The sequence below is a fragment of the Rhinolophus ferrumequinum genome, chromosome X, assembly GCF_004115265.2.
Source record: "Rhinolophus ferrumequinum isolate MPI-CBG mRhiFer1 chromosome X, mRhiFer1_v1.p, whole genome shotgun sequence".
In the NCBI taxonomy this organism is placed as follows: Eukaryota; Metazoa; Chordata; class Mammalia; order Chiroptera; family Rhinolophidae; genus Rhinolophus; species Rhinolophus ferrumequinum.
Genome location: NC_046284.1, coordinates 39398428 through 39421354, shown reverse-complemented (window position 1 = coordinate 39421354; position 22927 = coordinate 39398428). Strand labels below are relative to the sequence as shown.

At 40.8% G+C, this 22927-nt stretch overlaps 1 pseudogene; it reads left to right on the top strand.

Annotated features, from left to right (window-relative positions):
- The first annotated feature begins 6304 nt into the window (after positions 1-6304).
- LOC117036310 (protein DEK-like) overlaps positions 6305-22927 on the top strand; it is a 35156-nt pseudogene continuing 18533 nt past the window's right edge.

Sequence of the window (22927 nt, the reverse complement as noted above, 5' to 3'; positions counted from 1 at the left end):
TATGTCATCTTCTTCAATATTTATTGGGTAATTATGGGCAGAATTTTGATGCTAATTTAAAATTTAGTTTGCCGTTTCTAAAAAATAAAATTAATTTCTCTATGAGTAATGATTGTGCTGAAATGTAGTCAGAAACTAACAAATGTAGTCTAAAATAGACTGAAATCTACCTTCTCATCAAACCGATATTTTTCCAAGAGCAATTTCACTTTACATTTCAGGTTAGACTTTGTTGGAACTCCTCAAATTAAAAGTTATATAATTAAATCTTCCTGTAATAGTCCATAAACAAACGGGGAAATATAGTGTGATGTATTTAGGATTTATATTATTTAACAACTTTTCTTTTTCTGTGCAGAAGTGTACAAGTTGGTTTTAAGATGCATTTTAATTTCTCTGTTAGTCTTTCTGATAGTCCTACCATGTATGCCTTTTTGTTACAAACCAATGTTGTGTGTCAGTCATTAGAATGTGGTGCTACATTCTCCCTCATTTTTGTGGAAGGGATAAGAAAGTGTTTAATTTCTGAGAGAGTACTAAAACTGTGCAGAGGTTGAGAATATGAAAATTGAAATGGATTATTATGTATATTTTACCACAATTTAAGAAATAAAAATTACATAAAAATGGAAAGTTCTACACAACAAAAACTACCACAAAGGAAAATTGGAAGACATGGCAAACTGGGGATGAAATAGGTGCAATTCATCACAAAGAGCTAATTTTCTTTACATAAAGTGTCTGTCAATACATTAAGAAAAGATTAACAACCCAAAGGAAAATTAGAAATGTTTATGTTCCCAAGAAACATAGTTCTCGGGAAAGGAAATATAAATGGCTTTTAAATATGTGGAAAGATGATTAACATGACTCATATATTTTCTGCCCTTCAGATTAGTAAATATAAAGGCGCTTTTTTTGTTTTTTAAAAAAGGATAAAATTTGTATGAAGCTGCCAACACAGGCCACCCTAGCTGAAGAGTGCAATGTCTTGGTACATCTGTAATGTATTTGGAACACATCAATATGCTATACTAGTTGGGAAGCTCTAGATAAGGGAAGATTGTGATCTTCTAGTTCAAGTTTACATCTTGGACACATTGGTTGGAAAGATCTGAGACAAATATTTTTATTTTCTGGTAATTTTTAAAAATATGACATAATATAATTTTGTTATTTTTTTGCCATTCCTACTCTATCCCATTCATGCAAAAGTATCATTCTATACTCACTGCCTTCAGGGTACACATATGACAAATTTAAAGAGAAACAAAAGAGTCAATTCTCAGCTTCTGAGTTTCAGAGTAGATTTCGAAATAGGCTTTTGGGATTCATAGAGAAGTAGCAATTTACATTAGGTCTATGAATCTCAAAATTTCTGGCTTTTAATTTTTAAAAGACAAATGTTCAAAGAAATTAGCGTAATAAAATGCATCTTTAAAGGAAAAGGAAGACAATCCATAAATATAATGAATATACCATGAAATAGAGGAGAAAACTCTGGATTATCTGAGTCTGCCTTGAATTAATAAGATTAAGTATGCCGCCATGGGGCAAAATAAAGCTTCAAGTTGGAAACAAGTATCAATTATAGAAACATAAAAATTCTTTTGCACATCTAAGTTGCATTTGAGAGATATTTTAAACTGCTACATCCCCAAATTCTTTTGTATGTATAACGTGAAAAAAATAATTCCTCAGTTATTACTGATAAGCCCAACCATGGTACCCCATTCTCTAACTAAAAACTTGTTGTACTAATAGCATCCGAGGTGAACTAATTCAGCTAGCCAATATTTTTCCAGTCTTAAGAGATGCCTTCTATCTTCTTAAAGATTCACAGTTTTCCTAATTTATAAGGCATTTCACCACCATTGCTAACAAAATCTTAAGGAAACTTCAGGGTTGCTGAATACAGGCTGTTAAGAAAACAGTCAATATATTTTTCTGAGTCAAATTTGACATTTTACCCTTTTATAGATGTTTTTCTTTTTCTGCTTATCTGATCATAAACTTTTAAAGCTTTAAATAATTTGAATTCCATACTTTGCTCCATTTGTTTTCATATCAGGTAACAATTACCTACACAGTTCCACCATATGTCATCTGTATGTCTTTGGACAACTTACTGAGTTTCCTAAGCCTCAGTTTCTTTGCCTATAAAATGGCCGTAGGAGAAACAGTTGGACATGCAAATTGAAAGGTTATGGTCAGGAAAAGAGATCTTTTATATAGTGATTTTGGTGATGAACTATTGCATGATTACCTTAAAAAACAGTAAGAAAAACAAAAACACTTGGAGAAATGCAAAAATAATTCAGTAGATGCTCAATATATGTACTTAGGACATATAAAGATGTGGCCAGAGTTATAATAATAGCAACTAATATTTCTTGGTTTCTATATGTAAGCATCATGCTAAATGGCTATATATTTCCTCATTTAATCCTCACAATAACCTGTTAAGTTGTAACTTTTATCATTACTCACTTTACAGATGAGAAAATGGAGGCTCAGAGAGACAAGTAATTTGTCCAAGGTTTCACATTTAGTAAATTGTGAATCATGAGTCTAGCCCTGCCAAACATTATTAACTCCTAGGTTGCACTGCCTTACCAACGTTCTGAAGTAAAGCTTCCTCATCCTTATAATCCCTCTTAAATAATATTGATCAAGTATATTCTAAGCATCTTCTCTTATGTAAACTGACTCTTACTTCTTTTTTTTTTTTTTTTTTAGCAGTGAAGTTCCTCTTTATTAAGGAAAAGACACCAAGTATATATCATTTGTTTAGAAAAAAAATCCTAACCATGTTACCCAGTAGAAGGAAAATTCTTTACAAAGTTAGAATGTTAGTTTAACCGGTATTGTTTTCAGGTACTTACACCAAACTACGAAACACTCTCTCTCTTCTGGACTTCAGTTTGAACCCAATCTGTGAATTTTACCAAACCATGAACCAAACAAATGTGTTTTATTTAATTTATTTTTCTTTTTATTATTATTATTATTATTATTTTAATTTATTGGGTGACAATTGTTAGTAAAATTACATAGATTTCAGGTGTGCAATTCTGTATCACATCATCTATAAATTACATTGTGTGTTCACCACCCAGAGTCAGTTCTCCTTCCATCACCATATATTTCATCCCCCTTACCCTCATCTCCCACCCCCCAACCCCCTTACCCTCTGGTAACCACTAAATTACGTTCCCCAGATTAATTTTCAAACCCCGTGGCCATCCTGTGGTCACCTACTGCCCTCCAATCCCCTCCCCCTCCCCCCCACCCCCACCCACCCCCGCCCATCTAGCAACCCACAGTTTTTCCTCTTTGTCTCCAAAACTCTTTCTAATTAGTTCATTCACTTATTCTTTTCTTTAGATTCCGCAAATAAGTGAGATCATATGGTACTTATCTTTCTCTGTCTGACTTATTTCACTTAACATAATGTTCTCTAGGTCCATCCATGTTGTTGCAAATGGTAAGATTTCTTTCTTCTTTATGGCTGTGTAATACTCCATTGTGTAAATGTACCACAGTTTCTTAATCCAGTCATCTACCGATGGGCATTTTGGTTGTTTCCATGTCTTGGCTATTGTGTATAGTGCTGCAATAAACATAGGAGTGCATAAAGATTTTTGAATTGGAGTTTTGGATTTCTCCGGATAGATACCTAGGAGTGGGATTACTGGATCATAGGGTAGTTCCATTTTCAGATTTTTGAGATCCCTCCATAGTGTTTTCCATAGTGGCTGCACCAATCTGCAATCCCACCAACAGTGCACAAGCGTTCCCTTTTCTCCACATCCGCGCCAGCACTAAATGGTGCTGGGAAACCTGGACAGACACATGCAAAAAAATGAAGCTGGACCACCTCCTAACCTTTGCCATTTTTACTTTAATGTTTCTTGGTGTGGACGTGTTTGGGTTTATCCTGGTTGGAACTCTCTGCACTTCCTGGGCTTGTACGTTGGTTTCCTTCATCAGGTTGGGGAAGTTTTGGGACATTATTACCTCAAATATGTTCTCAATCCCTTGCTTCCTCTCTTCACCTTCTGGTATTCCTATGATGCGCATGTTGTTGAGCTTGATGTTATCTCAGAGGTCTCTTAAGCCATCCTCATTGTTTTTTATTCTTTTTTCTTTCTGTTGTTTCGTTTGGGTGATCTCTGCTACCTTGTCTTCTAAGTCGCTGATTCGATCCTCTGCTTCATCTAACCTGCTGGTAATTCCTTCAAGTGAGTTCTTCATTTTGGTAATTGTGTTCTTTAGTTCTAACTGGTTGTTCGTTATGATTTCTCCATCCTTCTTTATGTCTTCTCTAAGCTCCTTAAACATTCTTATCACCAGTGTTCTGAACTCTGTCTCTGAAAGTTTGGTTACCTCAGCTTCATTTGGTTCCAGCTGTGGAGGTTTCTTCTGTTCTTTTATTTGGGACATGTATCTTTGTTTCCCCATTCTGGCTGATTCTCTGTTTGCTTTGATGTATTTGGTGGATCCCCTAGAGTTCTTAGTTCTTGCTAGGTTATCTTATGTAGTATGTGTCCTTTATATTTGACTTGCACTACTTCGTTCTTCTCCTCTGCATGTGCTCCAAAGGCGACTCTTGTGTTGTGTATATTGTCCTGTTCAAGAAGATCTTTAATTTCTTTTTGCTTGTGAGTAGGTGGGGTTAACTCCTAGGCTGACTCGTTGTGAGACTTGGCTCTGCCCACCGCAGGGTGTTCTGCTGCGTGAGGGTTAACCACTTAAATGTGGTTTGGCCTCTATGGGCTCTAGTGCCTGCAGAGAATTCCCTCTGGGTGTGTGACTTGTAGGTCAAACCCAGTAGTAATCTTGTTTGTTCTAGAGTTGGCCTCTGGATATGTTGAATCTTATGCCTCTTAAGCTGGGCCCTGGTAGGGCAGTTTCAGAACAAAGCAAATCTCCAAGCGCAACAATAACAACAACAACAACAAAGAAAAAAATCAAATACATTCACATATAAAAACACCCGATAACCCCCACTCGACACAGGCAAAGATATCAAAGATATAAAGACAAAGCAAAACAAAACAAAACAAAGCAAAACAAAAAGCAGTGCCAGTCTTGGCTTAAGCCCACCAAGTAATGTCCAGGTTGTCCTCTGCTGTACCAAAGAGCCCCCTGTTTATTGCGCAGGCAGAGCCGGTCACCTGGCGCCCAGAGTGACTTTGGGACTGTAGATTTAAGTGCGTGGGCCTGAGGGGTCTGGATGATAGTTTTTACAAAGTCAGTGCAGTTTCTGCCCTTGCCTGCACATATGCACACTGAGAGTAGCACCACCAGCCCCGTGTCCAGTACTCCTGAGTCTTAGGGCACTTCTTCAGTGTTTGTGTGTATGGGGGGGTGTGGGCGGGAGATTTCTGAGCTGCTGAAAGCCCAGAGCTGTGTCTGCTGCTTGCTGCTGATCCCTGGGAATTTCTCGGCAGTAGCACTTGCCCCGCCCTAGGCAGGCCAGAAAGGATGGGGGTTGGGGATGGACGGGTCTTCTCTTTCCCAGTCAAGCCATGCGTCTCCCTCTTCCCGCAGGCCAGTAAAGGTGGTGGCTGGGGTGGGGGAGTCTCTTCTCTCCAACCCCAGCCAAAATCACACTCTTCCCAGCCTCTTCCCTTGGTCAGGGCTGCCTGTCAGTCTTTCTAGAGCCTGAGCACTACTACGGCTCCTCTGTAATCTGACACTACTCCTCAGTTCAGGGGCCAGTTTAAGTCTCTGGAAGGGTGGGGGTAGGATTGGAAGAGCGGGGGGGAGAGTCCCATGTATGGAGTCTGTGTTCTTTGTCCGCCCTAGGGCCCACTAGCCGCCCTCCTGGCAGGAGAAATCAGCCGTGGGATGCAGGGAAAGAGCCCACCTCCTGGTCTCTGTGCTGTCAGTTCCGCCCTGGGATCTCGTGCGTGCCCAGAATTGCAGGTGCCACCGCAGTTTTCGTTGACTCCGCCGCCGCCGGCCAAGACCCTGCCGCGGGCCCTCGCGTTTTCACTCCGCTCCTTTCCTTCCTTCCCCTGCTCGCCCAATTAGCGCACCTTCAAGTAATCCTTCCACGAGTCTCTTAGCTGTTCTTTGTGATGAGCAAAGAGTTCTTTTATGGGTTATAGGTCCCGTTTGTAATAAGATCCGGAGCAGAACTCAGACAGTGTGCCCCGCTGCCCAGGTGTTCCTTTTTGACTTAGCCACATCCTGCGTTCTTGTGTGGGGAGTGGGAACTAAGACCCCGCATGACATCCCATGTGACAAATGGCGGAGCGAGCAGGGTATGGTGCCTGCTGAAACTCACCGAAGGATGGTGGAGCAGTTTATGCCTACAAAAGTTCAGCTTCGGGAAGCCCACGAGGAGCAACGCTGGGAGCGGGAAGCACGGTCTGCCTGGGAGCCTCGAGCCTCCAGATGGTACACCTTACTCATGGCGATGGAAGTCGTTGTCCTCCTTTTTTGGATCGGCTTCTGCTGTAGGCTCCGAGGATTGTGGACATTATACACCGAGGCCACCACCCACTCAGACACCTGGCACAGCGAGCAGGTTTCCGATCAGGTAGGAATGGAGTCTGACTCTGGGCAGGAGGACGTGTGGCCCCCACACAGTGTGTGGTGTCTGATGGCCACTGTTCTCAGGAGTTGGACCACCAAGGAGGGGTGGGAGGACATGGATGGCTCTCCGGCCAGTGTGGAGAGGGCCCTGCAGGCTCAGGCTGAGTGGTTGCCGGAGGAGGAGAAGGCTACAGCCGGCCGCGTGGGCTGGATGTTCCTCACGGCCTTGAGGCTCAACACGGAAAATGCACTTAATGAAATGGCCGAGGTGCCAGACCAGGTGTCCTGGTTGGAAGTACTGGAAGCTCGGGTCCTCCTGTTAGAAGAGGGGCCCCACAGTGGAGACTCTGAGGCAGAGGCGGAGGAAGCGAGTGGAGACAATGTAGCTCCCAACCCACAAGCCCGGCCAATCTTGAAGTAAAGGGTAAAACGTGAGCAACCTTTGGGCCCCAGGGGCGTTGCTGCCGGCAACCCAGCTGTGACTGAGTTCACAACCGACACTCCTTACACTCCCCCTGAGTTGCAGGAGCTGGGGAGGTGGTACAGAGCCCTGGAGAGCCAGTCTCGGCTTGGCTATTATGTTTATGGGTTTAGGGAGCAGACAACTTTCTCTGCTCCCCAGGCGAGATGGAAAAGGTAGTCTTCGTCACAGTGCATCCGTCCCTTCGACAAAGGTTACAGAACTGTCATAGGTTGGCCCATGACCAGAGCAACCATTCTCTAATGGAATGCCTCAGAGCTGTGGTACGCACAGTTTGGGGACAGGCTGGCGAGCTGCCAGACACTGTGAGTCAATGGCAGTCATATCCGGAACTTACTCAAATCATCCGTGAAATGGGTGTAAGGCATGCAATTTTCAACCCTAATATGCAGGGGCCAGATGACCAGATGACGAGCTTTTTACAGCCAGCACGAGAGATCTGCTTTTAGATACTGCACCTGCGAGTGCTTTTGGATCCTTGGTTGCTATTCTTACACCCTATGTAGGGAAACAGATCCTTGAAGTTACAACTGCCATGGCCACCCTAGGGGATGTTGAAAGCCGGAGGAGAAGGAATTTAAGACAGGAGGTCCGCACAGTTAAGACCTGGAAGCCCAATCCAAAGGCAAAGGGGCGAGGTTGCGGGCCTCAGAGAGTAACATACGCACAGACGTGGCGTGATCTCCTGGCAGCAGGGGTCGATCAAAAGAAAATAGACCGACAACCCAATGCACTCCTGCTGGAACTTTGGAAACAGGTGAGTCCGGAACAGCAATTCCGGAGAAGCCTAAAGGAGATGTGTGGGAAAGCGCGACCCGTGTCCCTCCAGGACTTCATGCAGCCACTTGAGGCCGACTCCTTTCAGCTTGATTAGGGGTGGAGCCAAGGTACCCAGTCAGAGGGGATGAGCAGGGACCGGAGACCCCACGTGGAACTGTCCATACATTGGTCCCCTTCTAATGTGCAGAGGGTTTTGGCCCTAGTTGACACTGGCACAGACTGCAGTCTCGTTTATTGGAACCCGGAACTGTTCCCCAGACCAGCAATCTGCATTGATGGCTACGGGGGAAAGACTGTGACTGTGAAAGCTGTTTCCTTACCACTGGGTATAGGAAGGCTTCCCCCTCGTACTTACAAGGTTTATGTCTCCCCTGTTCCAGAGTATATTCTAGGGGTGGACGTGCTACATGGCCTCAACTTACAGACGTCGGTAGGCGAGTTCCGTCTCCGGGTCCGGGTGGTGAAAGTGGTGACACGCGGGCATGCTCACCACCTTCCTCAAGTGTTGCCACAGCCCGGGCGAGTGGTTACAGTGTGACAGCACTGCCTGCCAGGAGGGCAGAAGGAGATTGGTCGTACAATATTGGAATTGGAGAAGGCACATATTTTGAGGCCAATGCTCAGTCCTTTAACTCCCCAGTATGGCCTGTCAAGAAGCCAGATGGGACCTGGTGAATGATTGTGGACTATAGGGAGTGAAATAAGGTGATGCCTCCCTTGCACGCTGCAGTGCCTTCAATTCACGATTTAATGGATCATCTGACTGTCTGCCTCGGGACATATCACTATGTAGTGGACTTGGCCCTGGAATGTCAAAAGTCCCCACTGTCGGTGGTTGGACTTGATAGCCCCATGGGGGGCCGGTTTGACTCATGATTTGCAAGTGACGCCAGGGATGGTGGCTGAGTGGCCACTGCAAGTGACCGTAGTATACGGAGGTCCTAATACTAGGATGATTTTGCGGGGAACCTATGTGCTCTCACTACGGCCTATTATGGGGTCCCCTGTTCTGTTACATATTGAAACTATGCAAGGGACCCTAAGCACTGCCATAAAGGTCTTGTACCACAAACCTGGAAAGTTGCCAGTGACAGCGACCCTCCTTTCCCAGGACAAAAAGCTAGCGTGTATCCTCCCAGATGGAAGGGATTTGCCATTGTTGGTTCTTAAGACTACTGCTGCTTTTTGTCCGTAGGTGCCGATAGGCTAATATGGCACAGGGACCCTCGCGGAAGCTGCTTGTCGCATAGATTGTGAGGCGAGACTCTGTAGGGGTGGAGTGTGAGGACAGAGCCCCAGAGAGCAGTTTCCAGGCTCTCAGCCTCGCGTGGAGGGGTGCTGGCTCGGGTAGTGGATGGCTGCAAGGTGTGGCTGGTTGGCGGTCAGCTGTAGCCATTGAGCCGTTAGCCACTGATATAACTGCCGCGGCTGCGTTGGGGAGTGGAGGAGAGTAGAGGGAAGTCAGAGAGTCGGTCGGTTGCAGAAAGCGGACAGCAGGTCGCACGTGGTGTGAATCCAGCCTCCAGTGAGACTATAGTGGTATGACTCCCTTACCTATGGCTCCGTGGGTGTTCCTTTTTGGCCTAGCCACATCCTGTGTTCTTATGTGGGGAGTGGGAGCAGTGACCCCGCAGGCTGTCCTGCACGACACCTACACCTGCTTTAATCTGGATACCATTTGCTTGGAGTGTCAATTTCTACCCTTTCACTTTGAGTCTATGTTTGTCCTTGTAGCTGAGATGGATGTCTTGGAGGCAGCATGTGGTTTGGTTTAGTTGTTTTCATCCCGTCTGCTACTCTATGCCTTTTTATTGGTGAGTTCAGTCCATTTACATTTAGGGTGATTATTGATATACGAGGATTTCCTATCATTTCACCTTTGGTTTCTGGTAAGACTGTGTCTCCATTGTTTCTTTGTCTTTTTGTTGTCTGTTATTTCTTTGTGGTGGTATTCTATGATTTTCCCCTCTGTTTGTTTTTTCATTATGTTACATATTTCAGTTCTGGATTTTTTTTGAGCTGTTACCATTAAGTTTATGTAAAAGAGTGTTTGATATTTAGAGTATTCCATTTGTTGATCATGCTTACTTTCTCCATTTAAATATTTTGCTTCAGGCATTTACTCTTCCCAGTTTTATGTTTTGGTTGCCACAAATTATCCCTATTTATGTTCATCGAATAATCTCCATTAGTATATCTTGTAGTGCACTTTTTGTGTTAGAAAATTCCCTCGGCTTCTGTATGTCTGAAGAGGTCTTTATTCCTCCTTCATATCCAAAGGATATCTTTGCTGCATATATCATTGTTGGCTTTTAATTTCTCTCTTTCAATAGTTTGAATATTTGATTCCAGTCCCTCCTGGCTTGTAGAGTTTCTGCTGAAAAATCTGATGATAATCTAATGCGCTTTCCTTTGTATGTTTCCATCTTCTTTTCCCTGGCTGACTTGAGGATTCTTTGTTTGTTGTTAATTTTTGAGAGCTTCAATACACGGTCCCTTCGAATAGTCATTTTGGGGTTGAGGTAATTAGGTGTTCTATTTGCTTCTTGGATTCTAGTATCCATTTCTTTCCGCTGTTTGGAAAGTTGTCATCCACTATTAGTTTGAATATACTCTCTGTTCCCTTCTCTCTTGCTTCTCCTTCTGGTATGCCCATTATTCTTATATTGCTCTTTCTGATGGAGTCAGAAACTTCTTGTAGAGTTCTTTCATTTCTTGTAAATCTCAAGTTTCTTTCTTCTTCCATCTGTGTCATTTCCAGTTTTCTGTCTTTGATGTCACTGATTTTTTCCCTCCATCTGGTCAACAATACTACCTAAGCTGGCTATTTCATTTTTCATTTATTTTATTGAGTTCTTAATCTCCAGAATTCTATTTGGTTCTTTTTAAAAATTTCAATTTCTTTGGTAAAACATTCATGTTGTTTGATTGTGTTTCTGAGTTCTTTGTAGTGCCTGTCTGTGTTTCTTGCATCTCGTTGAATTTTTCCAGAATTACAATCTTGAATTGTATGTCATTTAACTCACATATTTCCATGTCTTTAAGTTCATTTTCTGGAGACGTTTCATTTTCTTTCTGAATTGTCTTGTTGCCTTGGTTATTCATTTCAATTAATGATTTATTATTTCTCTTCCTGGACATCTATAGGAGTGGGTTCTGCAATATGCGATAGAAAGAGGTCTTTGTTTTGTTTTACAGTAGGTCTTGGTAGAAAGTTTTATTTTCTCTCCGACAACAGCCTTTTATTCTCTCTCACATTGTAGTGTTATATTTTCTCTGCATTATTCCGGCTTGTTACACAATGAGGTCTTCCCTGGAAGGTGAACAATTCCTCTATGAACAGTTCACCTGGGTCATAGGGTGTCACCTCTGTGGGGGGATGTGGAGAGCTTCTGAAGTTCCAAAGCTCTTCCTGCACCAGATTTAGAGCCCATGAATTTCAGAAGCTCTGTTTACTCCTGCAAGCATCCACCCAGATAGGTAGGTACAGGGGCAGGGTAGGTTGTGAGAGTTGGGCCAGAGCAATTGCGATGACCACCACCACAGCCAGTCCTGCTTGCATGGGTCCCTCCCCTTTGCCAGAACTAGTTGGGCTACAAATCCATCTCTGCAGACCACAGTTCTTAGAACTGCAAATATTCTGTTATTTTGATCCGATACTGCTTCTGTTCTGCTTCTAGCACTGTGCAGGTGGGGGTGGGGTGAGCTCTGGGAGCATAGGGAGGGGGAGTCCAGGCTCATTGCCTAAGGCTTCCATTCTGTACTTAGCAGTGAGGGCTTAAACCACGGTATTCAGCCTTCTTCCCTTAATCTTTGCAGGAGAGGGAGAGTTCTTCCCTCTCCTGCAGCTGCAGTTGTTCTGGAATATAGCGAACTCGGAGCACTGAGGTAGGTCTGTGCCCTGAGCCCATGTGTCCCTGTCTCCGTGCTTCTCCCTTCCCTCCTCCCCTGCTTGTGCAATTTGCCCACCTTTAGATTATTTCAGTAGTGCGCCTCTTAGTCTTGCCTGTCTGCTGTGCAAGGAGTCATTTGTGGAGGTATAATTGTTCAATTTGTTGTAAATTCCAGAGGAGATTTTAAGAGGCTCACCTCACACTACCATTTTTTATGATATCATCTTGGTCATTTAATTTTTGACACAGGAAAGAAATATTTACATTGGTAAAGATGTTCTATTTAATAAATGGTGCTGGGAAAAACTTGAGAGATACATGCAAAAAAATAAAAAAACAAAACTGGTCCACCTTTATATGCCATATTGAAGAATTAACTCAAAGTGGATTAAAGACCTACATAAATGTAAGACCAAAAACCGTAAAACTTCTAGAAGAAAATATAGGAAGTAAACTCTCAGACATTACCCTTAGCAATATTTTTCCTGATATATTTTCTTAGGAATGGGAAAAAGTAAACCAATGGGACTACATCAAACTAAAAAGTTTTTTCACTGCAAAGGAAACCATCAACAAAACAAGAAGACATCCTACTGAATGGGAGAAGATATTTGCCAGTGATACATGTGATAATAGGTTAATATCCAAAATTTATTTTAAAAACTCATGCAACTCAGCACCAAAAAAAACCAAACAACGTTATTAAAAAATGGGCAGAGGACATGAAGAGACGTCTCTAAAGAGAACATACAGATGGCCAACAGACATATGAAAAGATGCTCAACATCACTAATCATCAGATAAATGCAAATAAAAACCACAAGGAGATACCAGCTCATTCCTGTCAGAATAGTAGCTACTATCAATAAATCAATAAGCAACAAGTGTTGGTAAGAATGTGGAGAAAAGGGAACCCTCATGCACTGTTGGTGGGATTGTTGTTTGGTGCAGCCACTATGAAAAACAGTGTGGATTTTCTTCAAAAAGTTAAATATAGAAATACCTTATGACCCAGCAATTTCACTCCTGGTTTTGAAATCCAAAACACTAATTCAAAAAATTATATGCACCCCTATGCTTGTTGCAGTGCTATTCACAATAACCAAGATATGGAAACGACAAAAGGCCCATCAATAGACAATTGGATAAATAAATTGTGGTACATTTATACAATGGATTATTACTCGGTCATAAAAAAAATGAAATCTTACCATTTGCAACAACATGGATGGACCTAGAGAATATTATGTTAAGTGAAATAAGTCATACTGAGAAAGACAAATACCATATGATCTCACCTGTAAGTGGAATCCAAAGAACAGAATGAACAAGCAAACAAAACAGAAGTCAACTCAGAGATATAGAGAAAAAACTGATGACTGAGGAATGGGAGGTGTTAGAGGTGGGGAAGAAGGTGAAGAGATTAGAAAGTACAAATTGGTGTAGTCACAAAATAGTCATGGGGATGTGAAATACAGTATGGGGAATGTAAGCAATAATGTTGTAAAGATTATTTAGGATGTCAGATAGGTACTGGACTTATTGGGGGATCACTTCATAGGTTATATAAATGCCTAACCACTGTGCTGTACACCTGAATCTAATATAAAATAATATGGAATGTCAACTATAAATAAACTATAGTCACAGGATTAATGTACAGCATCAGGTACATAGTGAATGGTATTGTAATAGATGTACAATATCAGAGGGTTAGTAGACTTGGGGGTTATCACTTTGTGAGGCTTGGAAATATCTGATCATTATGTTGTTTTGTATGCCTGAAACTAATAAAAAAAAAGAAAGCAATTCCATTTACAATAGTATCAAAAATAAAAAGGATGTAGGAATTAACTAAGGAAGTAAAACACTGGTATACTGCCAAATATTGTTGAAAGAAATTAAAGACATGAGTAAATGCAAAGCCATTTTGTGTTCATGGTTTGGAAAACTTAATATAGTTCAGATGTCAATTGTATCTGAAGTCATCTTCACATTCATTGTAATCCTTATCAAAACTCCAATGACTTTTTAAAGAAAAATCCATCTTAAAATTCATATCGAAGCTCAAGGGACACTAAATAACAAAAACAGTCTTGAAAAAGAAAAACAAAGTTAAAGGACTCACACTACCTTGCTTCAAAACTTACTACAAAGCTGTAGTAATCAAAACAGTGTGTAGTACTGGCATAAATACAAACATATTGACTAATGGAATAGAATACAGAACCCAGAAATAAACCCTTGCATATTTGGTCCAATATTTTAAAACAAGTATGTCAAGACTATTCAATGGGAGAAAAGAGAGTCTTTAAAACAAATGGTGCTAAGAAAACTAAATATCCACATGCAAAAAAAAAAAAAAAAAAGAAATTGGACCCTAACTTTATACCATATACAAAAATTAACTCAAAATGAACCAAAAACCTAAATATAGGAGCTAAAATATAAAACTCTTGGAAGGAAGAATATGGGGAAAGATTCACGATATTAGATTAGGCAGTGATTTCTTAGGTAAGACACCAAAAGCACAGGTAACAGAAGAGAAAATAGGTAATTGAAGTTAATCAAATTAAAAACTTATGTGAATCAAAGGATGTCATCAACAAAGTGAAAAGGTAATCCACAGAATGATAGAAAATATTTGCAAATATATATATCTGATAAGGGATCAATATCCAAACAAAGAAAAAAAATTATAAATGGGTAAAGGACTTGAATAGAAATTTCTTCAAAGATATACAAATGGCCAATAACATGAAAAGATGCTCAACGTCACTAACCATTAGGGGAATGCAAATCAAAATCACAATGAGATACTACTTCACATCCATTAGGATGTCAATTAGTAAAAACAAGCAAATAAACAAACAGAAAACTAGTGTAAGATAGGATGTGGAGAAACTGAACTATTGTGCATTGCTGATGAAAATGCAAAATGGTGTAGCTGGTATGAAAACCAATATGGCAGTTTCTCAAAAATTAAACACACACTCGCCATATGATGTAGCAATTTTATTTCTGGGTTTATAACACAAAGGAATTTAAATCAAACAGTCAAACAAATATTTATGCACCCATGTTCATACCAGCACAATTCACAAAGCCAAAATGTGGAAACAATCCAAATGTCTATCAACTGATGAATAAATAAATTGTGGTAAGTGCATACAATGGGATATTATTCAGCCTTAAAAAGAAATGAAATTCTGACACATGGCACACATGGATTAACCTTGAAGACAATATACTAAGTGAAATAAGCTAAATATAGTCCACTTATATGCAGTACCTAGAGTAGTCCAATTCATAGAGAAATAAATTGGAACAGTGGTTACCAAGTACTGGGGTAGGGGCAAAGAAGGATTTTTTGTTTAATTGGTAAAGGTTTTCAGTATGGGATGATGAAAATGTTCTGGAGATGGGGAATGGTGATGGCTGCACAACAGTGTGAATGCGCTTGATACCACTGAACTCTACACTTAAAAGTGATTAAAATCATAAATGTTATACCACAGTAAAATTAATTACTAAATAAGATAAATCACCCCAATTTGGAAACCTTAAAAAATAATTTAGACAACAACCAAGATGGCACAGTAGGTAAATGCTGTGTTTACCTTCTCTCACAACCACATCAAAATTACAACTAATCTACAAAACAACCATTATTGAGAATCACCTAAAATCAAGCTGAACTGAAGCCTTTCAATTAAGGACTTGCAGAAGAAGCCATCTCCATATTGGTAGGTCAGAGACACAGAATGGGCTGGTCTCATACCTGCATGTTACCATCAAAGATCGGAAGGGCTATTTCAGCTGTGGGGGTCCCCTCCATCCCCTAAAGGGGTGAGACTCCCCAGCCCCATCCCAACCCCAGTTTCCAGTGCCAGGGAGAGAAGTCCCCATAATTTCTGGGTGTGAAAACCAATGGAGATTGTGACTCAGTGAGACGGAGCACAACTTCACTCCCAGGCACTCCTCTTTAAAAGCCTGTGTGCAGACTTACCCACCAATGGAATCACTTGCTCAGAGCTCCAGCACTGGGGCAGCAGTTGGAGAGGCAATAGGGACACATGGTGGGGAACTGAGTTGTCTGGCTTGGGACAGTGGCTGGAGAGGCAGCTTTCTTCTGGACAGGGGAGCTGGCGGAGGCCACTGTTTCTTTGTTGAGCCCTCCCTCTTCTCCGTGTCGGAGCACAGGTGACCACCATATCTGAGTCTTTGCCATTTGTTCACCACGCCCTGGCAATTCGAGACCCAGCCCCGCCCAACCTTCGGGCACACACAGGCTGCTTCCAGTGGCTTTATTGTGCAGACCGCCTGCCTTGGCTCCAGCTGCAGACTTTCCTAGACACTCTAAGGTTCACAGAACCCAGACAAGCAGCATCTGGCTTGAGTGTGTCCTGTACCTCTGGCTGAGAAGCCCTAAGCCAGCCCTGGCAGCAGCTGGCCTTGATTCTGGCTTGGCCTCTCAAGGTGCTTCCAAGCATAACGTAGACAGCAGCCATCCGTGGATTTCTTTCTGGCTCCCAACGGGAGGCCCCAGGTGAGGCATGGGCTGTGGCTGAAGTAGACCTACTGTGGATTCCCTCCAAGGTGGTCCTGGGGCTGGCACCCCCAGTGGCTGGCTTCAAAATGAGCTGGAGCATCACCCAGCCACCTCCAAGTACCACACACCCAAGGAGTGAATTGGGCAGGCACCAGAGTCCTGCTGAGGCAGATCTTGCTGTGTAGGATTAGCCCCTGTACAACAACTCTTCCACTATAGTCAAGGCCAGTCCTCACAACCAGTGAGCCCAAGGGTCAGTCCCTCACACTGATGTGCAATTATCAACCATGGCTCAACTACAAGAGGATGGTACACACAACCCACACAAGGGACACACCTGGAGCGCATGGCTCAGGTGACCGGAAAGACTGAGCCACTGAACTCCACAGCACACCTACTACATAATGCCACTCTACCAAGACCGGAAGACATAGCAGCCCTACCTAATACATAGAAACAAACACAGAGAGGCAGCCAGAATGGGGAGACAATAAAAGTCCCAAATAAAAGAACAGGAGAAAGCTCCAGAAAAAGAACTAAATGAAACAGAGATAAGCAATCTGTCAGACACACGGTTCCAAACACTGATAATAAGAATGCTCGATGATCTCAGGGAGAACTTCAACAGAGAGATAGAAAGCGTAAAAATGGAGATGGAAACCATAAAAAAGAACGAGTCAGAAATAAAGGATACAATAATGGAAATGAAGAATATATTACAGGGAATCAACAATAGATTAGATGAAGCAGAGGATCCAGCCAGTGGTTGGAAGATAAAATAGCAGAAAACATCCAACCAGAACAGCAAAAAGAATCCAAAAAAAATTAGGAGAGTTTAAGGGGCCTCTGGGACAATATCAAGCGTACCAACATTTGCATTATAGGGGTACCAGAAGGAGAAGAGAGAAAGAAAGGAATTGAAAACCTATTTGAAGAAATAATGACAGAAAACTTCCCTAGCGTGGTGAAGGAAATAGACATTCAAGCCCAGGAAGCACAGAGAGTCCCAAACAAGATGAACCCAAAGAGGCCAACACCGAGACACATCAAAATTAAAATACCAAAGGTTAAATACAAAGAGAGAATCTTAAAAGCAACAAGAGAAAAGCAGTTAGTTACCTACAAGGGAGCCCCCATAAAACTGTCAGCTGATTTCGCAACAGAAGCCTTTGCAGGCAAGAAGGGAGTGGCAGGAAATATTCCAAGTGATGAAAAGCAATGACATACAACCAAGATTACTCTATCCAGCAAGGCTGTCATTTAGAATTGAGGGACAGATAAGGAGCTCCCCAGACAAGAAAAAGCTGAAGGAGTTCATCACCACCAAATCAGTATTACAAGGAATCTTAGAGGGACTTCTTTAAGATAGGAGAGGCTTAAGGATGGGTGAAAGGGGAAAGGATTAAGAAGAACAAATTGGGTGTTATACAGTAGTCATGGGGATGTAGGGTACAGCATAAGGAATATAGTCAATAATATTGTAATAACTAGGTATGGAGCCAGATAGGTACTAGATCTATCAGGGTGATAGATGGGAATGCAGTTGGGGGCAGGGTGAAAAAGGTGAAGGCATCAAGAAATACAAATTGGTAGTTAACACAGTATGGGGAATATAATCAACAATGTTGTAAAGATCATGTAAGGTGCCAGATGGGCACTGGACTTACCAGAGGGATCACTTTATAGACTGTGTAGATGCCTGACCACTGCACTATATACCTGAGAAGCTGAAGAATAATATTGAATGACAACTATAACTAAATATATAGGTATATATAGTCATGGGATGTGGAGTACAACATAGGGAAGATAGTCGATGGTATTGTAACAGCTATATAAGATGTTAGTAGCTTGGGGAATGGATTATCACTTTATGAGGGGTTTAAATGTCTAAATATTACATTTCTTGTACACCTGAAACTGATAAAAATAAACAAATTTTAAAAAATTAATCTATCCTATAATTAAGGTCAAATTAATGGGGAGTGGCCCAGCACATTAGCCTTTATCAAGAACAAGCCACCTGTGTTTTTTGCTCCTTGCTGACAAATGATAGAAATATTTCTGGCCTCCCAGAGTCTTTATTCTTCCCTTGATAAATAGGAAAAACAAGAGCTTTTATCATGTTCTGACCAATAGTTAAATTGCCTCGCCCCCCCCCCAACACCGGAAGGATTGCTAGGCATTTCAAATCACCTGATTCCTCTGTGGATGGATAAAGCTAAAACAGCCTTTAATGACATTTTCCTTAGTTAGCAGAGCAGCACCAGGATGGCCCAGTGCTGACATTTTCTTTTCTAAAGAGGAATAGGAAAGGAATGGGACCATGTCTGTCTTGTTTGTAATTTTACACCACTGCATAGCACAAGGCCAAACACAAAATTTGGTTGAATAAATGAACAAATAGGTGCATGAATTACATTACACAAGGCTCACCCACCCCACCACCCAATTCTTGGCCAAAATTCTGGAAACTTTCACCTCATTTCCATCTTGATCCTGTCTCCATTTTTTTTTTTCTGTCTCCATTTTTGAGTTCACCTGGGATCCTGACCTGTATCTCTCACCCATTCCCAACTACACATGTTTCCTTTAGGCTCATTTGGATTTTCCAGTTTGACTTTTGCACTCTCTAGCAGTACCTGGTACAAAGCCACTCGTTTTCTGAGTCAAGCTGGGCCTTTGGAACCCCATAACACACTTGCACTGCTCTTCACCCTGCAACCCTCTTTTGAATATTTGAAGGTACCAAGTGCTCCCTGTTTTGGGGTACTTGTGTATGTTGTTTCTACCACCTCATGTTTTAACCCAATCTTTGCCCAGATGAACCCCTACTCATCAGTCAAATATTGGTTAGCATGTCACTGTTACAGAAAGTTTCACTTGACCCTTTCCTCTTCCCACTTCTAAATTAGACTCCTATTAAAGCATTTAAAAGCTCTTTCCCTTATAAAATGTCACAGTTTATATATTTATATATATATGTATATATATACATATACACACACACACACACATATATATACATATACATGTATATGTATATATATGTGTGTGTGTGTGTGTATATGTATGATTATTTTATTATTATCTAGAAGTTAAGCTTTATAAGGAATGGGACCATGTCTGTCTTATTTATAATTTTACACCACTGCAAAGCACAAGGCCAAGCACAAAATTTGGTTGAATAAATGAACAAATAGGTGCATGGATGCAGGTGTCAATCAACTTAGCTGGCACTCTCCGACCACCTGAGGAGATGTGGACAGTCCTTCTAGCTCCTGAATGTCCTGAATGCATACTCTGGGATCTAAATACTGCTAGAATTGAGGAGAGACCCAGAAAAAGGAGACAGCAACAAAGGAAAAGGTGTTTTCCACTAGCTATTGCTAAAAATGTTAGCAAGCTGATACACATATACTCATCCAATAACTTTACTTTCAACATCATTATGAAGGCAAAATGTGGGACTAATTTTCCCTATGCGTGGTGCTCCCCACCCATTCTACAATGTGACCTTTTCTGACTTTATCCTCAAATCTCTTATTGATGCTCATTTTATTCTGATTTTAGTGGCTTCCAATATACGTTTTGTTAGGGGTGGGTGGTGGTAGTGGTGATGGACAGTTTGTCTGGATACTTCTCCACAGGAAATACCTTGAAATCATTCTTTCCTTCCACCTACCTGAGAAGGAGCAATAGAGCTGATATCTTACGAGTTCCATTTCATTTAAACCTTGGACATATTAATCCAAACAAAATTTTACTATTATTTTACAGTTATGTCCTGGCAAATACACTTGTAATGAATATTCACTTTGTTCATTTATATACTAATTCGTTTATTCTAAATATGTTGCCCCTAAAAATCAGCAATGTCTCATCTCTTGGTTCAGTTATAGAGCTGTTCATCTGAGACAATATAATGGGGGCTTTGCTTGTGTGAATAAGTTGGGTTGATTGCCAAGTTCCAAGCTACCATCCTATCTGTCATTTGAACAAGGCAATCTGTAACTTGATGTAACATCATTTCACCATAAAATTACAGAATATTAGATCTGGAAGGAACTGCAAATAGTCACTAGTACAATCCCCTTATTTTACTGTTGAAGAGACTGAGGCCAACATGACACACTTATTCTGTGCCAGTAATACTAGGATCCTGCCACCACACAAAATCACTTCCCATAGCTATTGTACTCATTACTTTAAAATGCTCATCTCTCCCATATGTCTCAACAAACGTGCATTTATTTCCTTTAACTCTATCTTCCCTCCCCTCTCCTCAACTGTTCCTATCTTTCACTCTCTCCTATCTATGATCCATCTCAGCCAACCAGGGTAGTGTTACCTTTACCCTTCTTCAAAGCTATATACACTTGCTCAGGAGCAATGGACTATAAACAAATTGAATTCCTTTCAGCATTAGGTCAGAGCTCCTAAGCTAGCTCTGTACAAATCCTGTAGCCAACCATAACCCTCCCCTAACATCTGACCATTTTGATTTGTGCATAACCACAAAGCTTCAGTAGCTTTTTTCATACTAACATTGGATAGTCCTTTTTATGACAACCATTTTATGGACATTGTAATAAAGTACCAACTCCTAAGCTGTCAATGGCCTAATTCCAAATTTGTTTTAAAACAACTATACACAGATTCCCCACTGTTGTCAGAATATAACTTTGCTGGGGCATGAAGCCTAGAGTGACTTGAGCCTGAGGGAGATTATAAAGCAATTAGGACTTTGTAGAGAATACTGGCTTCGCTATCCAGAAAAACACAGGCTTAAAAGATGCTTAGAAAATCATTTCTTATTTCTCTGAAATCCAAGACACACTTGCTAAGAAAACAAATTCATGATAGCACAATTGATCACATGCTAGTGTTAAATTTTAGTAATCACCATAGAGGATACCACCTCACCTCTTAACCATACATTCCATTGCTCCAAAAAGCATTAAGAGTACTTCCTGCTGTTGCTCCATTCATTCTTCTAACAAGCCATGAACATGCACTGACTATCTAATATGTGATATGCCAAGTACTGTTTGAGATTCCAGGGACGTAACAGTCATTAAGTCATACTTTCCCTCTGTCTCCTGGAGTTTACTGTACTGGTAAACATGGCTATTAATTAAATAGAGACATGAGATATTGGGTGCCAATATTTATATAAAAAGGACATCTATCCTGACCAGGGAAATCAGACCTAATGGATCTCAGGATGCAGGACAACACTATTCGTGTCTGGGCAGAGGGTGATTAAAAGAATGGGGGGGGCAAGTTTGGAGGAGAACTTAAACTTTACCTATTTCATAATGTTGTCTAAGCCTACCTTTGACTAAGGGATACCCCTTGTGATAGTCATCTTCTTAAAACTCTTATCATGTTACTCCCTTGTTCACAAACATCTATTGGTTCCCTGTTGCTCTTAGGTTTTAACTGCTTACTCTGACATAATAAAAGGCTGTTCACAATTGAAAGAAAATGTCTTTCTCTATATTCTGTTATATATATATATATATATATATATATATATATATATATATATATATATATATATATATATATATATATATATATTACTCTACCCAATGAAACATCACACTGTTTCCATTCTTTTATTCTTTTAGACATGCTGTTTCCTAGAACACTGCCCTCCCCCACCTCCTCTTATCTAGCAAACTCTTTTTAATCCATTCTAAATCAGTACAAATGTAAACTCTTGAGTAAGGCCTTTACTGGCTATCCCAGTGTTCCTCCCATATGCCATCTCACCTAACAGACTGACCACCCCCTTTAGCAGTAATAAGCTATAAGCTTAATAATAAGGTAACTTTTGAGTACTTATTAAATCTCCAACAATGTGTTAGATATTTTCACATATGCTTTCTAAATTTATACTTACAATTAAATAGTGAGGTAGATACTATTATTATTCTCCTTTTACAGATAATTTAACTTGTACAAAGTCACACAGCAGTGAATAATAGATTTGAGATTCAGGCTCAGAGTGTTTGATTCCTGAGACCATACTCTTAACCATTTATTTATTCATTTATTCTACGTGTTCATTGATTTGTCGTTAAATGTGCTAGGCACTAAGAATATAAGATTAAAAAAAAAATGTTTCTGCATCCAGAGCTTTCAATCCTCATGCCTCCCAAAAAAAAAGCATGCAGAGAAATGGACAAAGACTCAAACTGAGGTGTCCTCTGCCACATGGCAGACAAGATTTCTATTACTGTTTCTACCTCTGAATATGGGATTTTATTCATATTTCCTTTGGCAAAGATACTTCTTCTATGAAAAAAACAACAAATACCAGCTTATTACCATGGCCTCAAAACTCTGCATGGATTGGCAATTGTCTACCTCTAAAATCACATCTCATGTTGCTTTACCTGTCTTTAATTGCATTCTAGTCACACTGCCATCTTTATAATCATTGAAAAGTTCTTTTCCATCTCAGGACCTTTGTTTATTTCTTTATTTATCATCATCGTCGTCATCATCATCATCATCATCATCATTTTAATAAAAGGTAAAATACCACACTTAAATGAATACTCATGTTAACTTCAGACTTTTTTAAAGAAATAAAATATTACAAGCTTGAATTCCCTACTCTCTACTCTGTAGCTCCAAATCTCTTCCTCCCTCCCCACT